We start from the raw sequence: 11154 nt of genomic DNA on the forward strand, positions 1-11154 counted from the left end.
CCGATTGTGTTAAACCAACATAATTTTCCTCATTTAATTTTTATGTGTCAGACCAAAACATTTTAATTGTTTCAATTAGTCTAATATAAATATGTTGACTCAAAGTGCTATTTCTCTTTACTATAACACATTTATTTTGTAATGTTTAAGTAATTTTATTATGTAAGGGGACTAGATTTTCATCTGTAATTCCAACATGCTTTTTTAATGCTTATATTATGGGATTATGTAACTCTAAAGCAATTTCATTATGTTTCTGGCACCAGAATAATCATCCATAATTATCCAAATGTTATTTATTTCTTTTTTAAATACAAAATACATTTGCATTGGCATAAAAAGCAAAGAGTTTTAAACAAAAGTTTAGTGATATTGAGGCAAACCACTGCTTTCAGATCATCAATTCATGTAAATCACTACACATTAATTCAACAACAGTCAATAACTATTACAACAATCAGCACATGCAGTACATACAAAGGGGCAATTTCCCAAACAGGTTGTAGATTAATCCATGACTAGGCCCTAGCTATATTAGGATATTTTTTACAAAAAAAGTTTACAAACAAACCTACCTTACAAAAACAACACTGGAGTACATCTTGAGACAAAACAATGGCACTGATATATGTCAAGATATGTCAGTGCAATATGTTTTCAAATTAAGGCATTGCAAAAGTCTGGGACTAGAAAAAGCCCCATCTGTAAAACTGACCCAAATGTTTAAAATAGTTACTATCACAGTAGATTTAGAAGTGCTAAAGCACAAACACTGCATTCCAAAGAGACATGCAAAACAGTAAGTACTATTATTTTTTAAATGGATTTACAAACTGGAAAATATCAATCCTTCAGAAAGTCAGAGCTACAGCATTTGTATAAACTGATAATCAAAGATTCAACAAAAACAAAATACAACAACCATTTCCAAAATCAACTCTGAGCAGCAAACTGTTAATGTTTTAATAAGAAAAAACACTTAAAACAGATAAATAAAAAGAACATAAATGAGCAGCACAGTCTTTCTGATCCTTTCACTGAAAGAAACTGTTCGTTAAAGTTACGCTCAATGCAGTTCCATTAAAATCTTTTGGATTTCCTCAAAAATAAAGCAGAGATCAGGATAGCTCAGGTTTAAGGCATACATCAGCTCAAACAACATGGCACGATGTTGCAACACCTTCAAGCCTTCCAGGACTATACAAAGATCCTCTTCTTCATCACAAGAAGCATGTTGTTTGAGAGCACAAATCCCAACAGTGGTGTCTTCAAATGACCACACTGATGCTGACTTCATCCATGCCCTGTACAAAACAGACAAATGTAGTTAAAGAAAGAGAAAAAAAGTTACTGTTACAATAAAAGTGTCATTGGAAATTAGTACAATGCAAACAAATATAAATGTAAGTATACAGACCCATGTGCATTGCCACAGCATATTACAATTGGTTACAAATATATGGGTTACAAAGCAAGGCAGCTGCACTGTCCACTGCTCCAGGTGTGTGTGCGTGTTTACTAGACTGGAATGAGTTAAATAAAGAGGCCACATTTCGAGTGTGTGCTACCATACCTGACAATCACAGCAAAAGTGAATTATCTCATTTTCTCACTGTCATGTTGTTATAAACCTGTATAAATGTCTTTGTTCTGATGAACACGAAGGAAGACATTTATTTTGAGGAATGTTTGCAACCAAACTGTTCATGAGCCCCATTCACTTCCATAGTATTATATTTCCCCACTATGGAAGTGAATGGGGCTTATGATTGGTTTGGGAACAAACATTCCTCAAAATATCTTCCTTAGTGTTCATCAAAACAAAGACATTTATAAAGGTTTGTAACAACATGATAGGGAGTAAGTGATGAGAATTTTTATTTTTGGGTGAACTACCCCTTTAAATCTTCCCAGGTGGTTTAATGACCCGTGTGCCAAAAGATGTAACTAAAACATACTACATTTTCTGTACTTCCAACAATGTTTACACATTTTTATGTCTATGAATCTATATTACTTACTTCTGTCATTTGATCATTCATTGTTTGAAGTCTTTTTGCTAGCTGTCCTCCTTTCTGATAGAACAGGTTTTTGGATTGGAGGTCCAGGTGACACGCAGGAACATAAGACAGTAGTGATTCTTTTAAATTCAGCATTTATCTGAAAACAAATTAACCAACCATTGTATATTTGAGTACTGCGAGTCAAAGAATAATACATGTATATTAGTTACAAAAATAAGATTTAGCTCCTAACAGCAGTACAAACAGTGATAGGAATTACTTACCAATGCTTTTGAGTGTGTAGCGCATGCAAGGATGATGGACCTATAAGAGGAAATATTCAGAGGTGAAATCAACACATAACCTCAAATGATTAAGGTAACACATACACAGAGCAATAATGAAATAAGTATTATATCTGTCATAGGACGCAATTTTGGACAAAATGAGATCTTAAAACAAGGTGCTCTTCTGAAAACGTCAGCTTTAAGGTGTGGCACTTCAAAGCAATTTTTTCAGTTAATATACCAGACGTCACGCGAGACATTTAAAAAAAGCTTTTTCTAATTGAATCAAGTGTTGCACGTGGCGTAGCGAAGTCACGAATAACTGACGCGGGTCTGTTCATCTGATTAAGCAGACAGTTTGTTTCATACGCAATGTCATTATTAATGTAGTCAATTGATATCATCTGGTAAATTACTTACATGGATAACGTTACTCTGGACAGAATAACTTTTGGTTAGCGTTTTATTTGTCCTGAACCGTCCGTTTCCATAGAACAACTGAGTAAAAAGTGCCTCAAAAGTCAACTCAAATCTGTCAGTTTTCAACTCGGATAAAACTACCAAACGTGAAATAACGAATACAGCTGACATTTTTAAAACGCTGTTTTTCTTTATGAGCCTTACACTTACTGACTGACTGACTGACTGTAACGTTAACTTACTCCACCAACATCCTCCAAACTCATTTTTACTACAAGTCATTGCAATGGCTACATATTGTAAAAAACTGTCTATCTAGTGAAGATGTATCACGTATAAAGTGAACATAAATAAATAATAGCACTTACTTTAATAACGTGGTGTCCGTCTGAGAGAGTTCTTCTGCCTGACTGACTGCTGCTGAGTCTTCATTTTGGCGCCCAAAACAAACGATGTTTATTCTTCTTTTATGGCGATTGACGTCCTTTTTATTGAGCGTTACTGCCACCTTCTGTTTAGGAGTTGCCATTTTGTGTGCAAACTCAATTTTATTGCTTTAAGTATTCAATTCAATCAATTTTAATCAATGTGAGAATAATGTGTTCATTTTACATTCAAACAAAACATTTTCATCATAATCAATTAAATTATGTTTACACAAGGAATATAAATATTTTGTGTTGCATATACATGTTTATTTTATTTAAATTCAAAGACCCACCAAGTCCATTTTTTTCAGTGTACATTGACATTACATTTTACATTTAGCAGACACTTTTATTCAATGCGGCAGTAAAGCGATATGTCATAGGGAGGCAATAACACAAAAGATGCTTATACCACTAAGTTTTCACTATTCCAAAACAATACCTGTTGAGAGAAAAAGAGAGAGTTAGTTTTTAAGATAAAAGAGATAGAAATGCGGTCAAGAGAGACTTGGCAGGTGACTGGTGGGTGTGGCCCAATTATTAAGTTTCATTTTCCTAAAAGACAACTTTATAAGGTGGAGTTTCCGGTAAAATGCTCATACAGCTGTCATCGAGATGAGGAGGATGTTAAAACTAAATTAAATGTTAAAACTAAATCTTAGTTACACAAACCTTTTAGCAATCCTTGGCAAAGTCAAAGTAAAATGAATTTCTTTGTTCTGATGAAAGGAAGATATTTTTAGGAATGTTTGAAACCAAACCATTCATGAGCCCCATTGACTTACATAGTAAAAAGAATACATTGACATTACATTCTACATTTAGCAGACACTTTTATTCAATGCGGCAGTAAAGCGATATCATGACTGCAATATGGATAACACCAAAATGGGAGCGGTACGAAATGTGCAGAAAACCAGTTAAATGTCCTGAGTCGCTTATATCTCATTTTAAATGAAATCTTTGTTGTCCGAGAAAAGGAGGTATCCTGTCTAAAGCTTGTGACTACATGAGAGAACTCAGACAGACTAACCAGAGGCTATAGGAGAGTTATAAAGAGGTGGAGAGAATACAAGTGGATAATGAGCTACTTAGACAACAGGTAAATCTGTGACAAAGGTCTGAACAGAATGAAAGAAAACTTTGCATAAATGCCAGAATGTTTGTAATGATCACTTTTATTCAATGTGGCGGTAAAGCGATATGTCATAGGGAGGCAAAAGCACAAAAGATGGTTATACTACCAAGTTTTTACTATTCCAAAAACAATACCTGTTGAGTGAAAAAGATAGAGTTAGTGTTTTGTTTTTAAGATAAAAGAGATAGAAATGCAGTCAAGAGAGACTCGGCAGGTGACTGGTGGGTGTGGCCCAATTATTAAGTTTCATTTTCCTAAAAGACAACTTTATAAGGTGGAGTTTCTGGTAAAATGCTCATACAGCTGTCATCAAGATGAGGAGGATGAGGAGGATTTTTGATGAAATCGGGCCCCCTATTTGTACGATAGGGCCCAGTGCCCGTAAAGTTACTGGTCTAAAAATCTACTTAAGTAAAAGTAAAAAGCAGGTCACTTTGTTTTACTTTTCTTTCTTTTTTACATAACATATTTGTATATTTTTATAGCTGTACTTTTTATTGTATTATCTGTATTTAATGAACAAATAAACTGCTACATGTTAAAACAATCCTCTGCCGACACGTTCTCTGCTATCTGTGATGCCTCTTTTTTTTAGCAATAATTGCAGTAACTTCAAGCACAAAGTAATTTAAGACACGCTTTTTTCACGGTTAAATATTTGCGCAAATAAGCCTTTGGGCTTCACACCTGGTGGTATGGTTTGATAATATTTTGTACCACACTCATCGTGAAATTCAGGTAGAAACATGATGGGCTATAAAGACACGCAGAGGTTTAAATCATGCAGAAAATACATGAATCATATTCTGTCTCATCAATGTCATTCAAATCTCATCTTTAGTGTATGTCTAGTCTATAAGCGTGTTGTATCTCACAGTAAGTTTGTTTCTGCAATATGAAAATGAGAGCTGTGACTTATTAGCAAACCAACCCCAATTCATATATATCATGGCAAACCCTTTATCTTCAACTTCCCTCTCCATTAGCAGATTAAGTTAATATATCCTCCCCCAACTAATTCAAATAAAACCATAACCTTACTAATCCAAATCCAGATACCGACTTCTGGACTCAAATTTGCCTAAAAATGCCAACCTCCAGCTCATACAGTATAAGACTCTTTATAGTACACATTACACTGTGGAAAGACTGTCCAAAAAAGGGATTTACATCAGAAATTTGCTTGCACTGCTCACAAAATTGTCCGAACACATACATCCATGCCACATGGCCCTGCCCAACCATTAATAATTTTTTGTTAAGATGTCACTGAATCCCTATCCTGCCTCCTGGGATTCTCCATCCCCTTACTCTTTCTACATTCAGAACCCCATTCACACAGACCTTTGGTCCCAGAAAATACCCAGAAAATTGCCAGACAAGCGTCTGTGTGAACACAAAGAAGTCCTGTAAATCTTCTGGGATCGTTGCCGGAAAGAGGACCCGGAAAACCCTCTTTGTGAACAAGAAGCCGAAATGAGGGTTTTACAACATTCACAACGAGAAATGTCAGCAAACTGGGCTGAAGCAGATATCAGGTAAGTTAGCTCGTCACTTTCTGCGCTGAAACGGAGATCATTCAGCAGCATAAAATAATATCGCGTCACATGCTCATTTGAGCTATAATAAACGAAAATACCCGCGCGTCATCCCAACAGCTCCTCAAAATGCGGGTTTTTAATGCATATAAACAATCACGATGAGAAAGGTCTGAAAATTAAAGCAGAGATCAGGGAGCTCGTCAAATATCCACTCTGAAGCTGAGATCATTCACCAGAATAGAACTGTGCATTCACGCGCTCCTTTGTAGTCTTATCCAGAGTCGTATAATAATAGAGTTACGACACTCACATAGACGTCCGTTAGGGGGTTCCGGCCAAGATGGCGTCCGTGCAGTCGTAAAATCTCTGTCTCTTACTAACTTTTGTGCAAATCTTGATTTTTTTCTCTTCCCTGGTGGTGAAAGGGTAACTAATGCAAATGTTTTGATATTTGGAATGACTCTGTAACTATTCTGAAGTTAAACGGAAAGTATTCGTCAATTTTTTTCCTGTTATTCCCGTGAAGAGCCCGCACGTGGCTGAGTTAACTGATACTAGCAAAATTGCGTTGCTAAGTGAGGCTATCCCTACTGCTAAAAATGGATCAAGGAACAGGAGATAATGTGAAGCGTGTACACGACTATACTAAACCCGTAACTGGAGAAGATATGGATTGCCAGCATTTACCGGAGACGCCGACTAAAAGTCCTTTACCGAAAATGAGACGACACTCGTCCGAACCTTCAAATGTGGTAATTCTGGAGGCAATCGAGAGGTTGGGGAAAAAGCAAGATGTGTTTATGGAGAAGCTACTAGAAATTGAAAGGTCTGTTGCATCCAACTCTACTTTAATATCTGATCTTAACACCAAAGTTGATCTAGCTTCTGAAAAAGCTGAGGGAGCGATGATCAAAACAGATAAACTGGACTCACAGTTAGCGGCAATGAAAGCAGAAAATAAGAAATTGTGGGAAAGAGTTGACGAGCTGGATGAGTATAAAAGACGCTGGAATCTCAAAATAACGGGGATTTCGGAAGAGGCTGGGGAAAACGTGAAGATGATCGCAATGGAAGTTTTCTCTCAGGTGTCCCCAGGTTTGAGAGAGATTCTACAGACCTCTATTGATGTGGCACACCGAATCGGACCGAAAGAAGGGGGCATGCAGATACGGCGGATTATTGTGCAGTTCTTGTCACGCTCTATCCGGGATCGGATTTGGTCAGACGCCAAAAACTCTGAAGTTCTTAAACAGAAAGGCATCAAAATAACTGAAGATCTTACTCAGCGGGCGAGAGAGGCACGTAACAAGCTGTGGCCATTGGTGAGTCAAGCAAGGAAAGATGGAAAACGAGCTGGTTTTAAAGGATCGTTTGCTATTATTGATGGGAAGAAGATTTCTGCGGACAATATGTGACTTGTATTATCAACTGTCGGTGCTTCGCGGTGGTTCTAAGATTATCGGTTTCCCGGCTCGTTCGTGCACAAAAGCAAAGTTTTGGCGATGTTGATATCCTTTTTGCTTTTAAATGGCACTTTTTCCTGACATTATTATAACAATTATTAAGGTTCTGTTACCCTACAAATATGTTGTTAAACACGGAGGGTTAAAATTTAAGATTTTGCACTTTCTCTCTTTGAGTTTAATATAGCAATACTCTTCTGCCGTAGGGCAGTCTATTCCAAGTGTTTTTTCAATGTCTTTTAATGTTTCTTGTTTTTCTCTTAATGTTCGGGGGATTCGTGATCTTACTAAGCGCAAGGCTTTATTTTTATTTTGTAAATCTAAAAAAAGAGATGTTTATTTTTTACAGGAAACTCATTCTGCAATTAATGATGAATCATTCTGGTCAACACAATGGGGTGGAAAATGTCTATTTTCTCACGGTTCTTCTTATTCTGCTGGAGTAACAATTTTGTTTAACAATAATTTCAATGGCAAAATTATTGAATCTCAATCCTCTTCTGAGGGAAGATGGTTAATAGCAGTGGTACAGATCAATGAGAAAATTGTTATTATTTGTAATATTTATGGCTTTAACAGATCTGAGTTGAACCGTATTTTTTTTAATACTTTATCGTTAAAAATTTCTGCTTTAAGTGTAAAATATCCTTCAGCAGCTTTTATCGTGGGAGGGGATTTTAATGAGGCACCTGACTTACATTTGGATAGATTTCCTCCAAGACTCGGTGTTAACAGTATAAACATGGTGATTAATGATTTCTGCAGCAACCTCTCTTTACTAGATGCTTATAGACACGTCCATGGCAGTTCTTCTTCCTCATTTACATGGTTCAAAGCTGATATGACACAAAAATCCAGAATAGATTATTGGCTTATATCTGATTGCCTTGTTTCATTTATTAGGTCCTGTGATGTTTCTTCTGCTCCGTTGACGGATCATGCTTGCATATCTCTTGAATTATCTGAGTCTTATAATAGCACTCAAAGAAAACCAGGATATTGGAAATTAAATACCACCTTCTTACAACATACCTCTTTTTGCTCGGGCATCAAAAGTATAATTGATAATCTTGAAACTAATTCAAATTCAGCTATTATAAAATGGGAATATTTTAAGTATGAATGTCGTAAATTTTCCGTGCAGTTTGGTAAGCAACTTGCTAAGGCAAAGAATTTGAGAAGCTCTGCAATCATTTCAGATATAAATAATATTTCATGTTTATCCTCACCTAGTGATCAAGACAAAGAGAAGTTATATTTGCTGAGGGAAGAGCTTGATGTTCTTTATACAGAGAAGGCTAAAGGCGCCTTTATTAGGTCAAGGGCAAAATGGTTAGAATTTGGAGAACGAAATTCATCATATTTTTTTAATTTAGAAAAAAGAAGAGGAGAGCTTAAAAGGATTTCTGCACTTGAAATTGAAGGTAATTTAACTTTGGATGAAAAGAAAATCTCTAAATCCGTATCCGAATTTTATCAACACCTTTATACGTCTTGTTTTAACCCTGAGTCTTCTAAAACATTTTTCTCTAAAGTGGAATCTTTCATTCCAACTTTGAGTAAGAATAGTCATGATGTTTGTGAGGGTGAATTGACAATGGCGGAACTGGATTATGTGTTGTCTAAATCCCCGTTTAATAAGAGTCCGGGCCCAGATGGGCTACCTTTTGAATTTTATAGACTATTTTGGAATGATATTAAACATTTACTTTTAGATGCTCTTAATGAATGTTTAGATAGAGGGGATTTATCTGAATCTATGAAGCAAGGCTTAATTACTTTAATTCCAAAGCCGAATAAAGATAATAAAATATTAGATAATTGGCGCCCTATAAGTTTGCTTAATTCAGACTATAAATTATTAGCTGCAGTATATGCAACAAGATTGAAGCCATGCTTAGATGAACTTATTTCTCCCACTCAATCTGGCTTCATGAAAGGCAGACATATTTCTAATAATATTCGTCTTGTTTTAGACCTCCTTGATTATTCTGAATTCGTTAATGATGATGCTCTTATTTTATTTTTAGACTTTTACAAGGCGTTTGATACAGTAGAGCATGATTTTATGTATGAAACTCTTCTTCGTTTTGGTTTTGGACCCAAGTTTCTGAATTCCATACAAACCCTGTATCATAACATTACTAGCTGTGTCTCTCTTTCCAAAGGGACTTCTCCTCGCTTTGTTGTAGGGAGAGGTATCAGACAAGGATGTCCGGTATCGCCTTTTTTATTTCTTTTGGTTGCGGAGCTTCTAAACTTATACATAATACACTGCAATAATATTGAGGGCATTCAGATAGCAGATAGCACTATTTTGGTAAGTCAACTTGCAGACGATACATGCATTTTTCTAAAAAATAAAAATCAGGTTCCCAATATTTTAAATGCTTTAAAATTATTTTCTGATGCCTCTGGGCTCGCGGTTAATCATAATAAATCAGAAATTTTGACTATTCATGACTCCAATGTTACAGAGATTTCTGGTATCAAGGTTAAACAAACAATCAGATATCTTGGTATCCTAATTAGCAAATGTCCTAATGAAAGAGTTGACCTTAACTTTTCAAAATGCTTAGCCAAAACAAAATCTATTTTTAACTGTTGGCTGCAAAGGAATCTGACAATCCATGGACGTGTTTTACTTTCTAAAGCTGAAGGTTTATCGAGGCTTGTATACCCTGCTCTCTCTCTGTATGTTAACCCGAAAATGTGTTCTCTCATTGATAAAACTGTATTTCAGTTTATTTGGAGAAATAGAACTGAATATATAAAAAGAAAGACTGTTATTAGGGTTTTTTCACAAGGTGGTCTTAATGTCCTGGACTTTAATACACTTAACATAACTTTTAAAATTAACTGGATAAAACATTGTCTGGCCCATAGAAACTCTGTGTGGTTTCATATCCCCAATTTGATTTTTGAGAAATGTGGTGGGTTAAAATTTTTGCTTTCTTGTGACTTTAAATGTAGTAAACTTCCCATTAAGTTATCCAATTATCATAAACAATGCTTGGAAGCCTGGAAAATAGCTTTCAAGCACAACTTTTCCCCACATTCTTGCATTTTATGGAATAATCAGTATGTATTATCTAAAAATAAGTCCATGTTTAAAAAAGATTGGATAGAAAAAGGAATTGTTTTTGTTTCAGATTTACTAAACAGAAATGGTGATGTTTATACTTATCAGCAATTCTTATCTGTATCAGGGTTGAAGCCTTCCCTTAGAGAATATAATGTGGTTGTAAAAAACATCTCTATTAAATTGCTTCTCCTTGTTAAAACACATTTAAGCTATAACATGGTTGCAAGACAGATTCCAAATATTGTTATTGGAGGTATTAATATTATGGATAAGAAGTGTAATAATCTCCATATTAGAAAGTCTCTTGTTCAACAACTAAGTTGCTATCCAAAAGCAATTACAAGATGGAAACAGATGTTTTACATACAGTCTTTTGACAAAATATGGTCAGAATATAACTACTTTTTACTCCCTAATAAGGTAAAAGAAATACATTTTAAGATTCTACACCGATATTATCCTTGCAACGTTTTTGTTAATAAGTTTAACAAAGAGATATCTCCTTTATGTTCTTTCTGTAATACTGAATCTGAAACCCTTACTCATTTGTTTTGCTCCTGTATCTTTTCTGTAAACTTTTGGAAACGAGTATCTATGATGATTTTTGACACATTTCACAAGTTAGTTGTAATTGATGACTTTATGATTCTTTTTCTGGAATGTAATTCTGGCTCCTCTGATGTTGATTTTGCAGTAAAATTGATGATTCTATTAGGGAAATTTCATTTACATAAATCTAAAATACTGTCAAAAAAACCTGCCTTTAATCTTTTTTGTATAGATTTAAAA

At 35.2% G+C, this 11154-nt stretch overlaps 1 long non-coding RNA gene across 2 annotated transcripts; it reads right to left on the minus strand.

Moving 5' to 3' along the window:
• Positions 1 to 92: 92 nt before the first annotated feature.
• LOC135771833 (uncharacterized) lies at positions 93 to 3147 on the minus strand. 2 transcript variants are annotated; one of them, XR_010543070.2, is made up of 4 exons: positions 3079 to 3147; positions 2288 to 2327; positions 2022 to 2160; positions 93 to 1304 (listed from the first exon to the last, which is right to left on the minus strand). It is a non-coding gene; the product is annotated as an uncharacterized lncRNA (long non-coding RNA). The 2 variants fall into 2 exon arrangements; XR_012335485.1 differs by lacking the exon at positions 3079 to 3147 and having other exon boundaries at positions 2288 to 2514.
• Between the last annotated feature and the right edge of the window lie 8007 nt (positions 3148 to 11154).

This window comes from Paramisgurnus dabryanus, chromosome 19, assembly GCF_030506205.2.
Source record: "Paramisgurnus dabryanus chromosome 19, PD_genome_1.1, whole genome shotgun sequence".
NCBI lineage: Eukaryota > Metazoa > Chordata > Actinopteri > Cypriniformes > Cobitidae > Paramisgurnus > Paramisgurnus dabryanus.